This window comes from Malus sylvestris, chromosome 2 (genome assembly GCF_916048215.2).
Source record: "Malus sylvestris chromosome 2, drMalSylv7.2, whole genome shotgun sequence".
Classification (NCBI taxonomy): domain Eukaryota; kingdom Viridiplantae; phylum Streptophyta; class Magnoliopsida; order Rosales; family Rosaceae; genus Malus; species Malus sylvestris.
Window position 1 is genome coordinate 25,092,680 of NC_062261.1, and position 20,762 is coordinate 25,113,441.

Here is a 20,762-nt window from a genome sequence, read left to right on the forward strand (position 1 = left end):
TTTAATTCCATTGCTAACTGGGGGCAAATGGAGATGATCTTTCATGAGCAGTTCTATATGTTGGAACTTGAGATAACCATTAATGATCTAGTGGAAGTGAAACAATATGAACATGAGTCTATAGAGGATCTTATGATGAGGTTTAGGAAGACCAGGATAAGATGTCAGTTCCTAATCAACCATGCTCAACTCATAGCCATTGCCCAGAAGGCTCTGAGACTACCTTTGAGGAAGAAGTTCTATGATGTGCAGCTTAACGAGCTAGTGATTACGGCCACTAAGTATAAGAAGCTATTGACAGAAGAACAACAAGTGAAGCATTCATCTAAAGTACCTTATTTTTATAAAAATAAAGCACTGATACATCAACTGGAGTTTAAAGGCCTAGAGGCAGGATAAATGATAACAGCCTAGGGAGAAGGGATAAAGCTATGTGCTGCAGAGACGACCACTCCTTTCAAACCTTTGATGGTGAAAGGATTGGTTCTCAACCCATCAAGGACCAGAAGATCATAATGAACGATGGAGGGTTTGTACCCATGAACCTCTAAAATATTAGTCATAATCCTTTGACTTAACTAAGGCCGTAGACATCTATGAATAACTTGAAGGGAAAATTATGAGATTCTAGAATGGGATTTCATAAAGACTATCATGCATATACAAATCAAATTTAATATGCGAAAGCAGCGGAAGCATTTATAACATATTATCAAAGCTATAGTCATGCAAATCCCCTTCAAGGTTCATAGGTTTATATATAATGCATCAAAACAATTTTTAGAATCAAGAACAAAGTGAAGGTTAGTCTTATACCTCTTGATCTAGACTTGAGACCAAGGATGGACCACCTCCAAGCCCTTTGCTCCTTGAAATCCTTGAGCCTAGCTTCCCTCCTTGCCTTCTCCACTTTGTTACAATGAGTGCTCCTAGGTTCTCTTCAAGTTCCCAAAGTAGGAAACCTCTAAAGATCCTCACCCACTAGTGTAGTGAGAAGGATGAAGGAATAACCAAAAGGGTGTAAGAGATGTTAGTAAAAACCCCCTTATGGTGGCCGGCCTTTGTGGTTCAAGAGAGCTATTTTCTTTTGCCTCTTTTGTTGTTCAAAACTCACAAAAACCCTAATGAACTTTATCTCTATAAAGTTCTTTATATAGACAAAAGAAACCTAGTCAACAACTTGACTAAATATCTCACCTTTCCTCACCTAAAGTGGCCAGCCCCTTTGTGTTGTTTTTGGGCTTTGGGCTTTTATTATTTCAAGTCATCCAATGCTTGAATAAAAGCCCAATGGGTTTAGGCCCAATGGGCCTAATTAAACCCGAACGTTTCTTTAAGCCCAAAACGATCTTTATCGCTTTTATGATTTCTTTAGACTTTTCTAAATTAATCACAACACATAATTAATCCAATTAATTGTTTCCATCATCCATTAGTTACTCACTACAATAGTGTATTGGTGAACAACCTTTTAGGTTCTAATTAGCAAGGCAGTGAGGTGATTGGCATCAATCCAATTGCTCATATTTAATTCAATCACTTAGTGAATTAAAACTTCATTTTAATTCACCTTTCTTCTTTGACGACTACATTTAATCATCTAGAAGAACTCACAAGCTATGAGTGACATCTAACCATATGTCATAGCTACCCAAGCTAATGTAGAAGTTTATTCGGAGAACCTAGTCAGTTGGAATTACAATGTAATTCAATCCTTCTCTAATACAATACTCTCAATCACATCATTAGGGTATGGATATATCATGTCAAACCCCTAATGTGATTATTCCTTCTTATATGATCCAATTGAGTCGTATAGGAACGCTTTCCTTTATTACGCTCGATACTTCGGCCGAAGATTCCCGAATCATATCTTAGAGTATTCTTCCTCTCTTATCGAGGATTAGAGATTCCTTGTTGCGCATACACTTGCCTTCATGACTAAGTGGCTTAACCCCAACTATGTCGTTGACATTCTGATAGAGTGACTTTGACATAATCAAAGATTAAGTACTTAACCATAAGACAACGACGATGCCTCAGGTCAAAGGATTACTTACATTATTCCAACCATTTGAGTTACTTGCTTGACATGTGAGTAGACCTCCATGCAAGTACTCTGATTCAATTGTATTCAGTGAACTCATTCCCTTAATGAGCACCTGCATACTTGTCTTAGTGTCACAACACGAATGGGTTGAGACTTTCCATCCTTCCAATTGAAGCGGACACAGCAAGTACTGGTCTAAGCATTGTCAGTATCCCTCCGACAATCCAATGACCAGGAACCTTTTGGACATAATGGTTATGTGAAGAAGGTCTCTGTAGTCTAACATCATTAGATTACTTCTTCAATCGATCCATTGTCCATGGATTCACTATTCAGGACATATATCGTTTATTGAGATAGTCCTAATTAGTATCTTTGCCATTTGATGTATAAGAATCATCCATACATCGATTCATTTGTCCTGAAAGATTTCTTCCAAAGATTGACTTTCAGGGCATATTTCCAACATAACTAGTAAGGGCCTAAACCTAAAGAACTCAGAGGGAAGAAGTGAAGGAAAAATTTGGTCCTAGCTAAGAACAAGTATGAACATTTGAATACACATGCAAGCTATTAACACTTTAAAGTAGGCATGCATCCAAAAACAATTCATAAAACCCATGACTTTCAAAGCCTAGTATATGGTGAACCAAAATAAACTCTTTAACTACATTAAAGAGAAGTAAAGATTTAGTGATTCTTTACCCTTGAAGCTCATCCTTGATTACACAAGGGATTCACCCAAGTGGAAGGCCTTCAAGCCACCTCCAAGCTTCTTGAATCCTCCTTGTGTTTTCCTCCCTTTAGTGCTCCTTTGATGATTTGAGGAAAAAAGATTTGTTCTCCAAAACACCAAAAGCTTGATGTCTCCAAGTCTCTTCACCAAGGTTGTATCTTGTGAAGATGATACGGATGACTAAGGAAAGAAGAGATTGCTAGATGTCCCTCCCCTTAGTGGCCGGCCTCCTTAGAAGAAAATGGAGAAAATGTTTCACCCAATTTCAACAAGAAGAACCCTAATTAGAAAATAGCTATAAAGTTGCTTTTATAACCTTTTCTTTGGTGAGTGGCAAACTTGTAATTAAGCAAACTTTGCCCATCCACCCTAATGGCCGGCCATCCTTTGTTATTGGGCTAATTTGCCGATTTTGTTTTAGTTGTCATACAACTTAAACATAATGGGCCTTGTGGACCAAAAAGCTTTTGGGCCCCGAAACCCAAAACCAACATATAAGCCCAATACGAACCTTTCGTATAATTAATTAACTAATTAATTAATCTTTACCATTCTTCAATTAAACCATTTAATTGCTTATCCATTTCATTTGATTTCTTCACATACATCCTTAATCGGTGTACGATCCATTAGGTTCCAATTAGCGAGGCAGTGGGCGATGTTACTCTTAACGATCGATTGTGAATTGAAACCACATTTCAATTTTCCCTTTTGTTGATTAGTGTTTGCTAACCATTAGGGCTTCCACAAACCATGAGTGACGCCTAGCAGCATATCATGGTTACCCAAGCTAAGTAGAATTGGTTGGAGAACCTATCCAGTTACAACTACAATGCAATACGGTCCTTCTCTAATACAATACTCTTAATCACATTGTTTAAGTGATAGTTTGTTTCATGTCTACTATCCAATGTGATACTTTCCTATATGATTCCCTTGAATATGATTTGGAACAAACTTCCTAAGTCATATTCATTTGCTTTGGCCAAAGACTTTAGAATCATATCTTAGAGTATTCTCCCTCCACCATGGAAGGTTAGAGATCCCTTGTTGTGCATTCATATGCCTACATGATTAGATAGCTTGACCCCAACAATGCCGTGGACACTCCAAAGGAATGTCGTTGACAGGATCAAAGATCAAGGACCTAACCATTAGACATCGATGATGCCTCAGGTCAAAGGACTACTTTGCATATTGCAACTTTAGAGTTCATACATGACATGTATGTTCGAACTCTCTTTTGGTCGTAGTTCAGTGTACTCGATTACTCTTTCGAGCACCTATGTGTTTGTCTTAGTGTCCAACACCAAATGACTTGAGACTAGTCATACTCACGCTTGAGTCAACACAACACATACTAACCTTAACGGATTGTCAATGCCCAGTTGGCAATCCTATGGCTAGGAACGTTTTAGGAATGAACATAAGAGAAAGGTCTCGATAATCTAACTTACTTAGATCACTTATCTCTTAGAACAAATACATTCCTTGGATTCTCTTATTGCTTAAACACGTGATACAATAAATAGTGATTAACAATAAGATTTGCCCTTCATTAAACATATAAAAGTTTAATACATTAAGTATTCCAAAAAGCTATTACATCAAATGAGTGGCTTTGTGGGCATACTTCCAACAAGAAGTATTGCAAGGCCCACTACACCTTCAATCACTCCATTGCTAATTATGTGTAATTCAGAGATTAAATCCAAGACCTTATAGTCAAAGGGAAATTTTCGCTGAAGAAACCCCAGGCCAACATGATGATTAACACAGATCCATTCCCAAAAGCCCCAATCAATATGATAAATCTTAATTGGGTTGAGAGGGGGAAGGAAAAAGTTACCCTGGATGAAAGAGGAGAAAGAAGGCAGGAACATAGGCCAATAGAAGGCACCAAAAGGTTGCCCGATAGGCCCCAAGTAGCTATGGTTAAATGAATAGTTTTATGTAGTAAATGTCAATGTGAATATGAGCTCGAGGTACCAGCATTGATCGAGAGTTGGTCAGAAGGAAATAGGTAAAAGAATAGGATACTCGCAGGAGTATTCTCCAAGCTACTAAAACAAATAAGGAGACTACTAAGAATGTGTTCCAGAGATTGCGAGGAGATTCAGAGCCTAAAAGTCTATATGAAGTGTTTAGAAACTTTGAAGCTTTTGAAGTAGTGGAAGATAAAGATATGAGGTTACCACGCTAGGTGGATGATAAGATTCCCTAGCCAACCAACCACGGCAACATGAGACAAGGAAGGCTAGAAAGAACCATGAGCCCGATTCCACTAGTTACAAAGGTGAATTCAGGCCGACTAGGCTGAAAATGGTACATAGTGGGCAAAGACAGAAGACCTATTAGAGAAATGGGGGCATCTATGATAAGAAGGGTTTAGAGGCAACACAAGGCTTATATGAACTCACTAAAATTTCTTGTTATTTCAGAAGCTTCTAAGAATGTTAAGTTCGAGAAGTTTACCTAAGGAGGAAAAAGATGACCTAGTTGGAGAAACATGAGAGAAGTAGAGAGGGCTAATAGCAAGGCTAAATATGGAGGGGATCATGTGCCTTAAACCCATCGTCTAGGGAAATACAGGGTATTAATAAGAATGCAAGAGAGCATGGTGATGGTACTTACATGAGGTTGGAATCCAGAGTCTATTTGTTTTGGAACCATTTATCCTAAAAGAGAGGTGCCTCTACCACCATAAGAGGATATTCCCTTTCAAACTCCAGAACAACTACATAATTTCAATGCAATAGAAGAAGAGGAAATGCCCGAGTTGATGTTAAGCAAAGATGCTCGAGCCTAGATGGATCAGTTTATATGCAAGATTGAAGAGAAGAATGAAGGAACACATGAACTTAGCAACTTTCATGTCAATAGGACTTATGTACTGTCCTCCATGTTCTATGCAGAACCAAATCAACCAGTATTAATGGAGGATGATTATTTGGCTCAAGAGCCAATGATGGCTCTTGTAAACACTGAAGAGGTTTAGTAAGAAGGGGTCAAGCTTGGCAGACTTGCCCGACCCCACACAAAAAAGCCTGAGAAAGTTTATTATGATAAAATGGTATTAAAAAAACCAAGTCTGGCCTTAGCAAACCATCTAAAGCCTATATATATGTGACAACTCATTTGGAAGGGGTTCTTTTTCGAAAGGTGTTGATAAATGGGGGGTAGCAGTTAATGTACTACCACTTAAACAGATGAAGAAACTTTGCAGAGGTGAGGAATACCTTATTCCTACTGATCTCACAGTGTCTCGTTTTTCTGGGGCCATCACCAAAACACATGGGATACTACCCTAAAAAGTAGACTTGGGATCCAAGAAGATTATGTTGTCATTTTTTGTAGTAAACGATAGCTCTACTTATGGGGCGTTGCTGGGAAGGGATTATATACACCAAAGTTTGTCTATACCTCTACCTTGCACCAACAAGTTGCTGTTTATCATGAACCCACTACCACAGAACAAGGAATTTGGGAGATGGTGGAAGTCGAGTCACAACCATTTCTCCCCACATTTAATGTTTCTGAGGCTAATTTCTACAATCCCAATGTTGGGGTCCTACAATGTTTAGGTGTTGATCAGAATGGCTGCCCTATCAAGGTGACGACCCAAAAACTCTTAGAACAAGGACTTTCTTTCACTTAAGAGGAATAGGACATGCCTCATATTGTCCTTGCCTGCCAACACCAATGATGATAGACCAAAGCATAAAGGATCAGGTGATAGCAGTTAGGTCTTTAATTAAGAGACTGTTGGATTATGGAAGAGAATGAAGAAAAATCAAGGAAAGCTTAGCCAAAGAAATGGCAGAGTGAGGAGAGGGAACTTCAGGCACCAAAGATGATCAAGGAAGAGAAATTTTGGAAGAAGAAATAAAGGCAGCTATCCATCTGGTAAAATTTATATATGACTTAGATTAGACAGAGGATTAGCCCGAGGCTTCAAAATCAGTAGAATTTTTGTCTACAGAGCCCGATAAACCAATACCTAAAGTTCAAGACCCTTTAAAAACCATTAATTTGGGAATTGAGGAGGATCGACAGCCAATATAACTCAGTGGCCTGCTGGAAACAGTAGATCGGGCAAAGATAGTTAATCTTTTGCACGAATTCAAAGACTATTTTGCATGGCATTACACAAAAATGCCAGGATTAGACTCCAGCGTAGTAGAGCATATAATGCCTATTAAAGAGGGGTATAAACTTGTAAAGCAAGCACCAAGGAGGATGTCAAAAGCAATAAAAGAAAAAGTTAAGGAAGAAATTGAGAAGCTAGTAAAGGCAGGCTTTATTAGGCCTGCAAAATATGTAGAATGGTTGGCCAACATTGTACCTGTACTAAAAGCTGTAACTAATGCCATTCGATGTTATGTCAATTATAGAAATATTAACAAAGCAACTCCCAAGGATGAATACCCTATGCCTATTGCTGACCTATCAATTGATGCAGTTGCAAAACACAAAGTATTACTTTTATGGATGGAAATGCTAGATATAATAAAATAAAAATGGCTAAAGAAGAATACATAAGACACATTCAGATGCCCAAGACATATAGGAGCTTATTCCATGAATACGTTGTCATGCCTTTTGGGCTAAAAAATGCTGGTGCTATTTATAAAAGGGCAATGAATGCTATTTTTATGATTTGATCGGGCATACCACGGAGGTATACATTGACAACATCATAGTGAAGTCTAGAATTGAAGACCAACACCTGGAAGACCTCAGACAATCCTTGCTGAGAATGAAAATCCAAAGGTTGAAGATGAATCCTAGAAAGTGTGCCTTTGGGGTTAGAACAGGCAACTTTCTAGGGTACATGGTCCATCAAAGAGGTGTGGAAATGGACAAGAATAAGGCTAGGGCTATAATGGAATCACCTACCTGAAGGAAATTTTGTGAAAAACATCTTCATTTGAGCAACATCTATGGCATACAATTAACATTTAAAGGCGGAATCATGCTTGTATGCACTCAAAAACAAAACATTACCCATGAAATTCAAAGCCTAGTAGTTATGTGAACCAATACTCAACCCAAGAACAAAGTGAGTTGAGAAATTTTTTACCTTTGTTGATTCCTCTTTGCATAAGCAAAGGCCAATCACCCAAGGAGAGGGCCTTCATTCCTTGCTTCTTAGCTCCATGGATTTCTTGGATGAGGATGGTTGAAAGGATTCTCCAAATTCCCAAAGTTGAGAACCTCTAATTTTTCCACACCAAGGAGAGACTCGAAGAAGAGATGAGTGACCTTGGAGAAGGGAAGATTGCTAGCTAATCTCCTCCAAGGGGGCCGGCCTCCTAGAGAGAAAGGGAGAGACATTGTGTTCGCATCTTTTCTCCAAAAGAAACCCTAATGAAGAAAAGGCTATAAAGTCACATTTATACCTACCTTCATTGGAGCGGCAAACTTGTAATAAGTGTTGGAAATATGCCCTGAAAGTCAATCTTTGGAAGAAACCTTTCAGGACAAATGAATGGATGTATAGATGATTCTTATACATCAAATGGCAAAGATACTAATTAGGACTATCTCAATAAACGATATATGTCCTAAATAGTGAATCCATGGACACTGGATCAATTGAAGAAGTAATCTAATGATGTTAGACTACAGAGACGTTCTTCACATAACCATAATGTCCAAAAAGGTTCCTGGTCATTGGATTGTCGGAGGGATACTGACAATGCTTAGACAGGTACATACTATGTCTGCTTCAAATGGAAGGATGGAAAGTCTCATCCCATTCGTGTGGTGACACTAAGACAAGTATGTAGGTGCTCATTAAGGGAATGAGTTCACTGAACACAATCGAACGAGAGTACTTGCATGGAGGTCTACTCACATGTCAAGCAAGTAACTCTAATGGTTGGAATAATGTAAGTAGTCCTTTGACCTGAGGCATCGTCGTTGTCTTGTGGCTAAGTATGAAGGATTATTTTGTTAAAACAAGTTCATTTAAGCAACATCAATAAGCATGCAATTAACAATTAAAGGCGGAATCATGCTTGCATGCACTTAAAAACAAAACTTTAACCATGAAATTCAAAGCCTAGTAGATTGGTGAACCAAAACTCAACTCAAAACATAGTGAGTTGAAATTTATACCTTTGTAGATTCCTCTTTGCATAAGCAAAGGCTAATCACCCAAAGAGAAGGCCTTCATTCCTTGTATCTTAAATCTATGGATTTGGATGGAAGAATAGGTTTCTCCAAGTTCTCAAAATTGAGAACCTCTAAGTCTCTTCACCAAGGAGAGATTGGAGAAGAAATGAGTGACCTTGGAGTAGTGGGATTGCAAGATGCACCCCCCAAGGTGGCCGGCCTCTTTAGAGAGAAATGGAGAGAGAAGTTCTCACCAATTTTCTCCAAAAGAAAAACCTTATGAATTTTGGCTATAAAGTCATATTTATACCTTTATTCATTTGAGTGGCAAACTTGTAAATAAGTCCAAGTTCACTACCCTAAACAATATGGCCGGCCATTAGGATATTTTGGACTAATTGGGCCTTTGTGAATCATTATTCATTAAGTTGTCATACAACTTAAGTTAATGGGCTTGACGTTCGAAGCCCATTGGGCCTTAAGGTCCAAAACTATCCCGAGGTCTTTAACGAACTTATTCGTTTGATTAATTAACATATTAATTAATCCTTGCCATAAATAAATGATTAAACCATTTAATCATTCTTACTCATCTCCATTGTTTCTTCAATCTCCACCTTACACGGTGTGCGATCCATTAGGTTCCTTTTAGCGAGGCAGTGGGTGATTAAAACCATTTTACATCGATTGTGAATTGAAACTTACTTTCAATTCTCCCTTTAGTGATTACACACGTGTAGGGCTTCCACAAACCATGAGTGACACCTTGCAGCATATCATGGTTACCCAAGCTAATCAGAAGAGGTAGAGAAAACCTATTCAGTTTGGGATTACAAATGCAATACGGTCTTTCTCTAATACAATACTCTTGACCACATTGTTTGGTTTGATAGTTTATTTATTCATGTCTACTATCCAATGTGATTTGTGTGCTTATATGATTACCTTGAATGTGATTTGGAACGCATTCCTAAATCTTATTCATACTCTGGCCAGAGATTCTAAATCATATCATAGAGTATTCTCCCCCAACGGTTTGAAGGTTAGAGATCCCTTGTTGCGCATTCACTTGCCTCCATGGCTAAGTGGCTTAACCCCAACGATGTCGTGGACACTCCAATGGAATGACGTTTGACATAATCAAAGATCAAGGACTTAACCACAAGACAACTGTGATGCCTCAGGTCAAAGGACTACTTTGCATTATCCCAACCATGAGTTCTCATGTGACATGAGTATGAGAACTCTTCGTTGATCGCGTTCAGTGAACTCATTCTCTACTGAGCACCTACGTACTTGTCTTGATGTCACACACACCAATGACTCGAGACTAGTCACTCTCCCTGAGAGAAGACATAGCACGTACCGATCTTGACGGACTGTCAATGCCCAATTGACAATCCTATGATCAGGAACATTTAGGATGTGTCTACGAAAGAATGGTCTCATGAATCTAACTTCATTAGATTGCATTCTCCCAATCACATATTCCTTGGACTTTATCGTTTAAGCATATAACATTTATATGAGACGGCTCAAACAATAATATTTGCCCTTCATATTTAAACTAGATTAGTTTAACATGTGAAATGTCCATAAAGTATCATCATATGATTGGCTTTAGGGCACATTTCCAACAAAGTACTTAATCTTTGATTATGTCAAAGTCACCCCAGTTACAACTACAATGCAATACGGTCATTCTCTAATACAATACTCTTAATCACATTGTTTGAGTGATAGTTTGTTTCATGTCTACTATCCAATGTGATACTTATCTATATGATTCCCTTGAATATGATTTGGAACAAACTTCCTAAGTCATATTCATATGCTTTGGCCAAAGACTTTAGAATCATATCTTAGAGTATTCTCCTTCCACCATGGAAGGTTAGAGATCCCTTGTTGTGCATTCATATGCCTACATGACTAGATAGCTTGACCCCAACAATGCCGTGGACACTTCGATGGAATGCCGTTGACATGATCAAAGATCAATGACCTAACCATTAGACATCTATGATGCCTCAGGTCAAAGGACTACTTTGCATATTGCAACTTTCGAGTTCTTACATGACATGTATGTTCGAACTCTCTTTTGATCGTTGTTCAGTGTACTCGATTACCCTTTCGAGCACCTATGTGTTTGTCTTAGTGTCCAACACCAAATGACTTGAGACTAGTCATACTCACGCTTGAGTCAACATAACACATACTAGCCTTAGCGGATTGTCAATGCCCAATCGGCAATCCTATGGCTAGGAACGTTTTAGGAATGAACATAAAAGAATGGTCTCGATAATCTAACTCACTTAGATCACTTGTCTCTTAGATCAAATACATCCCTAGGATTCCCTTATTGCTTAAACACATGATACAATAAATAGTGATTAACAATAAGCTTTGCCCTTCATGAAACATATAAAAGTTTAATACATTAAGTATTCCAAAAAGCTATTACATCAAATGTGTGGCTTTGTGGGCATACTTCCAACAATCTCCCACTTGCACTCAAAGCCATCCTCCCATGTATCTAATAGCCATCCTTTCCATATAACGGTCAAGCTGGATTTGAGACATTGGCTTTGTCAGTGGATCTGCTACGTTATTGGCTGAGGCAACTTTGAGGATGTTGACTTTCCCCTCGGCAGCATATCTTCTAATGATATTAAAGCGCCTGTCAAAATGCTTGTTCTTTTGATGAGCCCTGGGTTCCTTGGCTTAAGCTATCGCCCCACTATTATCACAGTACAAAGTTACTGGTGATGTAATGGTTGGAACCACTCCAAGTTCAGTGATGAACTTCTTCATCCAGAACGCTTCTTTGCCGGCTTCAGCTACAGCGACATATTCAGCCTCTGTTGTGGAATCAGCAATTACACTTTGTTTCTTGCTCTTCCAATTGACAGCCCCACCATTCAGAATGAATACATATCTGGAGTTGGAACTTCTATCATCGACGTCAGATGGGAAATCTGCGTCTGTATAGGCTTCCACTCTCAACTCTGCCACTCCTCCATATACGAGGAACATGTCATTAGTTCTTCTTAAGTACTTAAGGACCGTCTTGACAGCTGCCCAATGTTCTGGTCCTAGGTTAGATTGATATCGACTAGTAATGCTCACAGCATATGCGATATCAGTCCTTGTGCATATCATGGCATACATGAGACTCCCTATGGCAGAAGCATAAGGAATCATATTCATTTGCCGTATCTCTTCAGGAGTCTTAGGTTCCATGGACTTAGAAAGGTGAATTCCATGTCTCACAGGAAGAAAACCTTTCTTAGATTGTTCCATCTGGAACCTACTTAACACCTTATCAATGTACATAGATTGGGATAATCCAATTAATTTTCTGGATCTATCACGATAGAGCTTTATCCCAAGTACATAAGATGCATCTCCTAAATCTTTCATGTGGAAGGTTTTGGACAACCACACTTTTACAGAAGAAAGTATTGCAGTGTCATTCCCGAATAGTAATATGTCATCTACATATAACACTAGGAATACTACTGCTTCCCCAACGACCTTTTGATAAACACAATTGTCGTCTTCGTTTTGAGTAAAACCAAACGTTTTGATTTCAGTGTCGAAACGAATGTTCCAGCTCCTGGAGGCTTGCTTAAGTCCATAAATGGACCTTTGAAGCTTGCATACCTTAGTCTTTTCAGACTTGGACATGAAACCTTCGGGTTGAGTCATATAGAGCTCTTCCTCTAGGTAGCCGTTCAGAAAGGCCGTCTTCACGTCCATTTGCCATATCTCATAATCATGGTACGCATCTATAGCAAGCAAAATCTGAATGAACTTAATCATGGCTACAGGAGAGAAAGTTTCTTCATGGTCAATCTCTTCTCTTTGCCTGTAACCCTTGGCTACTAGTCTAGCCTTATAAGTCTCCACGTTCCCATCAACGCCTATCTTCCTCTTGAAGACCCATTTGTTTCCAACAGGTACAATACCTTCTAGAGGGTCTACAAGAGTCCAGACCTGATTTTGATACATGGAATCCATCTCGGATTTCATGGCCTCTTGCCATCTCTTTGAATCAATGTCGGACATTGCTTCAGTGTAGTCCCTAGGGTCCTCCTTTGTGTCATTGTCACCTAGAAGGTGCAATTCCGTAAAGTCATTGTCTAAGCCATACCTCTTAGGTGGCTTACTAACCCGTTCAGATCTACGTGGAGCTAGGGGTTCAGAAACAGGGTTGTCAATATATCGAGTGCTTGTTTGTGGTTCATTATTAATCTCATTAATTTCCATCTCTTTGCTTATAGTTCCTTTGAGAACGAATTCGTCCTCTAGAAACTTAGCAGTTCTGGCGACAAAGACTTTCTGGTCGTCAGGATGGTAGAACTCATATCCCATAGTTTCTCTAGGATATCCCACAAAATATCATCTTACTGATCTCGCTTCAAGCTTAGTAGCTTCAAGCTTTTTGACATATGCTTCACAACCCCAAATCTTAACATGATTAAGACTTGGCTTTCTTCCATGCCATATCTCATAGGGCGTTTGTGAAACTGACTTGGAAGGTACTCTATTAAGCAAGTAAGCTGCTGTATATAGAGCGTATCCCCAGAATGTTACTGGTAGATCAGCGGAACTCATCATAGAACGAACCATGTTCATCAAGGTTCGATTTCTCCTTTCAGAAACTCCATTAAGTTGTGGAGTTCCCGGTGGAGTCCACTGTGATATTATTCCACACTCTTTGAGATAATCTAGGAACTCATTACTCAGATATTCACCCCCTCGATCCGATCTTAGGATCTTTATCTGTTTCCCAGTTTGCTTCTCAACTTCATTCTTGAATTCCTTGAACCTTTCAAAGGATTCTGACTTGTACTTCATAAGATACACATAGCCAAACCGAGAGTGATCGTCGGTGAATGTGATATAGTAGGAAAAGCCTCATCTCGACGTAGTAGACATAGGTCCACATACGTCAGTGTGGATTAACCCTAGAATTTCAGTGGCACGCTCTCCTTTTCCAGTAAATGGAGATTTGGTCATCTTCCCTTTCAAGCAACATTCACAAGTACCCATCTGGTCATTACCTAATGGGCGGATATATCCGTCTTTCGACATCTTGTGAATCTTATCAAGGTTCACATGTCCAAGTTTAAGATGCCACATCTTTTCTTGGTTAACTTCTTCTCTAGCCCTTATGGGTTTTGAGGTAATCCCGCCTGCAATACAGTGCATCCCACTATTCATCTCTAGGTGAAAAAGTCCCTCTATCATATTACCATGAGAGATAATACGACCGTTCAAGTATAAAGTGCAACTCATTTTGTCAAACAATACTGAGTGCCCATCTCGTAAAAGCTTAGAGATGGAAATCAAATTCTTTATACATGAAGGAAAATATAAACAATTTTTAAGTTCTAGGACTTCCCCAGAGGGTAGGTTAAGCATGTAGGTGCCTATTGCTTTTGCAGAGATTTTAGTGCCGTTCCCAACTCGCACAACCATCTCCCCATTGCGCAGTGATTTGCTCCCCGTTAGTCCCTGCATCGTATTACAGATATGTTGACTAGCGCCTGAATCAAATATCCAGGAATTGGAGCTCACTGTAAAAGCACTCTCTATGACAGAAATAGTCTCTTCAAAAGTTCGTGTCATAAGGCTCGCAATGCGCACCCTGTATTTCTTCTTCCAACGTTCATCCTTTCCACAATGAAAGCATGTTCCTTTGGATTTCTTTGCCTTCTTCTTATGCAACCTTTTCCTTGTGTTTGCATTCTCACTCCCACTGTCCATTTTGAAACCTTTTTCAAATTTAGAGAACATGTCAATCATCTCGTTTAAAGAATGATCGAATCTATTCACTTTATAGTTTACAATAAACTTAGTGAAATCATCCGAGAGAAGTTCCTAAACTTTTAAGATCTTTAAATATCTTTTCCATCTTTTGTCCATGTTTATGGACTGATGTCCCCTTTGCCATTTTGGCATTCATTAGACTACAAACATTTGAGAATCGTACATTACTAGTCTCAATGTCATGCATCTTATGCAAACTTTCAACCATGGCACAAGAAATGTCCATGTGCTTATGTAGCTTCATAAGCTCCTCACTAAGTGAATTAAAGATTAAGCATTTGGCTTGTAAATCATCCTCATAGTGTCTAACATAATTTTGACACTCCTCATTTGAAACTAGTTTCGTAGGAGGTATATGAGGAGGGGATTGCTTAAGCACATACAATATGTCTTTCACCTTTGAGACATTCTCAATGTGGCGATACAAAGCAAGGAAACGTTGGCCCTTAAGGCCCTTTTTGTCAAGTATAATGGTGGGTATAATTTTAGGCATGTCGTTAACTACATAGCATAACAGAAATCGTATTAGATTGTTTGTTTAAAACTATTTGATTGGGTCTTTGAATCAAATAGTACCACCCACTATTTTTGGCAAATTCCACATCCCTCAATAGAATTCGAGAGTTATATTGAACTCTTAGCGGGGTATGGGAGACTCACCATTACCAAGCCCACCTCACGATGATACGATGTTGGTTAGCAAAAATAATGATGAGAGAATAACGCATTATTCATTTACAACCTTTTGTAATTACCCATTCGTTTGGCCTCTAGAGAATGTTGCCTCACGATGATACGATGTCGGCTCCATTGCACTTAGTTTAAGTTATTCCCACCATGCTTAGTTTGTGAAGGGGTTCAAGAATAGCCTCACGATGATACGATGTCGGCTATCCTCGTTGCCTACATTCACCTCATCATATGTTTATGGACTCCTCCTGGATGTAAGCACATACTTTGAACTCCCCCATGATAGGGTGAAGCCGGTGCATGAGTCATAAACGATTGGAGCCCACCACGGTGGAAGGCCTACGAAGAGATGTTCAAAACATCTCTCACTTATCAACTTAATATTCGTTTGTTGAGGGAGTAGTTTTGGGCTACATCAAAATCATTTTAATCTTATTAAAAGAACATGGGCCTATCACAACTATTGGTCCAAGTTAATATGAATTTAGTAGTTTATAATACTCCCACTATTTCGAAGAAATAAGTGAGACTATATGGAACTACTAACGAATGCATTGCATCCTCATATGGACTATATAGTCATATTAGGTTTTAGGATGATTATGAACCGATTAATTTGATCCAACACGAGCCTTGTGTTGGACCTTGGGTTTAAGGTAGATAGTTGTTGATTTTAGTTACGCGTTTAATCCAATTAAGCCGTTATTTCCTATTGGGCATTGGACCCAACTATTCTATTTTGCATACATATAAACAAAAGGAATACATGAAATAATAAGAAGGGCTTATGCCCTTTGACAACACAAATGATGGACTTATGTCCATTTACAACAAATTGAATTAATCAAATTACATTCAAATCTACACTACCAAACCTAAACATTCATAATGTAAAGCGGCCAATCACATAGCTCAATTATCGAGGCCTTTGGTTCATAATCACCCTTTTCTCAATTAATCACATTAACTAAGAAAGCAACTTAAACAATTGGTTTTTGGATCCATAGAATTGATTTAAATGGAACTAAATGAAATGAAAATCCAATTCTCATTAAAGAGACAAAACAATTTTGTTCTCATTTTATTTGGGCCAAAAGGAAACTATGACCACAACAATTGGGCCACAATGCAAATACAAAAACTTTTGGGGTCACTTTGTAAAAACACAATAGTCCACAACTTCATGTAATTACAACTAGATCCCAAAATTTTAATAATGTAAAAACATCATTAAAGGATCAAAACAATTTGTCCTTTAGAGTTTTTGGGCCTTAACATAAAAACGTAAACTTTTGGGCCAAAGTGCAAATACACAAAAGTATCAAAACTTTATGTAATTGCATAAAAGGCCCCAAAAGTACCCCCACTAGGGGTGGCCGGTTTTTGGAGTGTGAATGAGTGTGAAAGGGATTTTATGCAACTTGATTTTGGTGGGTGAGGTAAAGGTGAAATTGATGGTTTGTAAGAAAATGTTTTGTAAAACATTAATGAGTTTTGTCAAACATTAAAGACAATATTAATGCTTCACCAATAACTATCACCCATCAAAATTAAACCAAAACTTTATGGAAAAACATAAAACTTTTGAATCAAAACTTCAAAACCTTTTTGTTCTTGGCAAGAACTTCAAGAACATTGAAGAACACCATGAAAACTCATAATAGCTCCATGAATGTTTTCATTCACCAAAACTCAATTTTTCACCACTCAAAAGAGGGCTAATATCCTAGGGTACTTAGGGGTTCCAAAAGTCACCTTAAAACCATTTTAACAAGACAAACATGAACCCAAAAAATCACCCTAAGGATTTGGCCGAATTTCCCAAATATTCATGGCACCAAATTTTAGTTCCAATATTCATGCTTAAATGAAATACATCGACAACATTTGAGATGCTAAATTTTCTAACAAAATTTATATATTCAAAAGCAAGAACAAAGCTTGTAACATTTACAACATTTAAATCATAAATCATGAAAATCACAAAACCCAAAAGGATTCACCATAAACTAGGCCTAGGCTCTGATACCACTTGAAGGAAAAATTTTGTCCTAGCTAAGAACAAGTAAAAACATTAGAATACATATGCAAACTATTAACACTTTAAAGTAGGCATGCATTAAAAAACAATTCATAAAACCCATGACTTTCAAAGCCTAGTATATGGTGAACCAATAAACTCATTAACAACATTAAAGAGAAGTAAAGATTTAGAGTTTCTTTACCCTTGAAGCTCATCCTTGTTTACACAAGGGATTCACCCAAGTGGAGGGCCTTCAAGTCACCTCCAAGCTCCTTGGATATTGCTTGTGATTTTCTTCTCCTTTTGTGCTCCTTTGGTCCTTGAGGATGTAAGGAAAGGATCTCCAAAAACACCAAAGATTTGGTGTCTCTAAGTCTCCACACCAAGGGTTAAGTTTGAAGATGAAATGGATGACTTAGAGAAGAAAAGATTGCTAGATTAATCTCTCTAAGTGGCCTCTTTAGAGAAAATGAGAGAAAGTGTTTCACCTCATTTCACCAAGAAAAACCCTAATGAGAAATAAAGCTATAAAGTTGATTTTATACTTCATTTCAAGTGAGTGGCAAACTTGTAATTAATCCAAGTTTGCTACCCTCACCCTTATGGCCGGCCTTACCTTTGTTATTGGGCTAATTGCCCATTTTGTTTTAGTTGTCATACAACTTAAACATAATGGGCCTTGTGGACCAAAACGCTTTTGAGCCCCGAAGCCTAAAACCAACATTAAAGCCCAATACGAACCTTTCGTAAAATTAATTAACTAATTAATTAATCTTGACCATTCTTCAATTAAACCATTTAATTGCATATCCATTTCATTTAATTTTTGTGAATTGAAACCACATTTCAATTCTCCCTTAATGATTAGTGTTTGCTAATCATTTAGGGCTTCCATAAACCATGAGTGACACCTAGCAGTATGTCATGGTTACCCAAGCTAAGTAGAAGTGGTTGGAGAACCTATCCAGTTACAACTACAATGCAATACGGTCCTTCTATAATACAATACTCTTAATCACATTGTTTGAGTGATAGTTTGTTTCATGTCTACTATCCAATGTGATACTTATCTATATGATTCCCTTGAATATGATTTGGAACAAACTTCCTAATTCATATTCATATGCTTTGGCCAAAGACTTTAGAATCATATCTTAGAGTTTTCTCCTTCCACCATGGAAGGTTAAAGATCCCTTGTTGTGCATTCATATGCCTACGTGACTAGATAGCTTGACCCCAACAATGCCGTGGACACTCCGATGGAATGTCGTTGACATGATCAAAGATCAAGGACCTAACCATTAGACATCTATGATGCCTCAGGTCAACGGACTACTTTGCATATTGCAACTTTCGAGTTCTTACATGACATGTATGTTCGAACTCTAGTTTGATCGTTGTTCAGTGTACTCGATTACTCTTTCGAGCACCTATGTGTTTGTCTTAGTGTCCAACACCAAATGACTTGAGACTAGTCATACTCACGCTTGAGTCAACATAACACATACTAGCCTTAACGGATTGTCAATGCCCAATCGGCAATCCTATGGCTAGGAACGTTTTAGGAATGAACATAAGAGAATGGTCTCAATAATCTAACTCACTTAGATCACTTGTCTCTTAGATCAAATACATCCCTAGGATTCCCTTATTGCTTAAACACATGATACAATAAATAGTGATTAACAATAAGCTTTGCCCTTCATTAAACATATAAAAGTTTAATACATTAAGTATTCCAAAAAGCTATTTCATCAAATGAGTGGCTTTGTGGGCATACTTCCAACATTAATTATCCTTACTCATCTCCGTTGTTTCTTCAATCTCTACCTTACACGGTGTATGATCCATTAGGTTCCTTTTAGCGAGGCAGTGGGCGATTAGAACTCTTTCAAATCGATTATGAATTGAAACTTACTTTCAATTCTCCCTTTAGTGATTATACACGTTTAGGGCTTCCACAAACCATGAGTGACACCTAGCAGTATGTCATGGTTACCCAAGCTAATCAGAAGAGGTGGAGAACCTATTCAGTTTAGGATTACAATGCAATACAGTTTTTCTCTAATACAATACTCTTGACCACATTGTTTGGTTTGATAGTTTATTCATGTCTACTATCCAATGTGATTCTCTTTCTTATATGATTACCTTGAATGTGATTTGGAACGATTTCCTAAATCTCATTCATACTCTGGCCAGAGATTCTTAATCATATCATAGAGTATTCTCCCTTAAACAGTTTGAAGGTTAGAGATCCCTTGTTACGCATTCACTTGCCTCCATGGCTAAGTGGCTTAACCCCAACTATGTCGTGGACACCCTCTGACGGAGTGACTTTGACATAGTCAAAGATCAAGAACCTAACCATAAGACAAATATGATGCCTCAGGTCAAATGACTACTTTGCATTATCCCAACCATGAGTTCTCATGTGACATGAGTATGAGAACTCCTTGTTGATCGTGTTCAATGGACTCATTCTCTATTGAGCACCTACATGCTTGTCTTGGTGTCAGTCACACCAATGACTCGAGACCAGTCACTCTCCCTAAGAGAAGACATAGCATGTACTGATCTTAATGGACTGTCAATGCCCAATTGGCAATCCTATGATCAGGAACATTTAGGATATGTATACGAAAGAGAATGGTCTCATGAATCTAACTTCTTTAGATCGCATTCTCCCAATTACATATTCTCCCAATTACATATTCCTTGGACTTATCGTTTAAGCGTATAACATTTATATGAGACGGTTTCAAACAATAATCTTTGCCTTTTATATTAAACTATATTAGTTAACATGTGAAATGTCCGTAAAGTATCATCATATGATTGATTTTAGGGCACATTTCCAACAATCTCCCACTTGCACTAGAGCCAATCAGCTTAGTCATCAATGATGATACCTCTTCTGTAGTCATTTCAAAAATGGTTGAGTAGTAGGCCTAGACAATGGATATCTAAATGTTATCCATAGAAGCAACTTGAGAATAACGACGTCACCATTATACATGATTCTTAATCATGTGGTTTAGTCTCTCAATTGAGTTCAGATCATGATGAGACCTTGATTCCTTGGCTTGAGCTATCGCCCCATTAGTGTCGTAGTGTTGGTACACTAGAGACACTTTCTGGTTGGAACCGAATAGAGAGTTCATGAATGAACTTTCTCATCCAAACAACATTGATGTAAGCTTCTATATGGCAATATATTTTGCATTCACAATGGAACACACTAAAGTAATTACTTTTAATGTTTCCATCCAAATATCTCTTTAGTCATAATAAAAAGATATCTGATT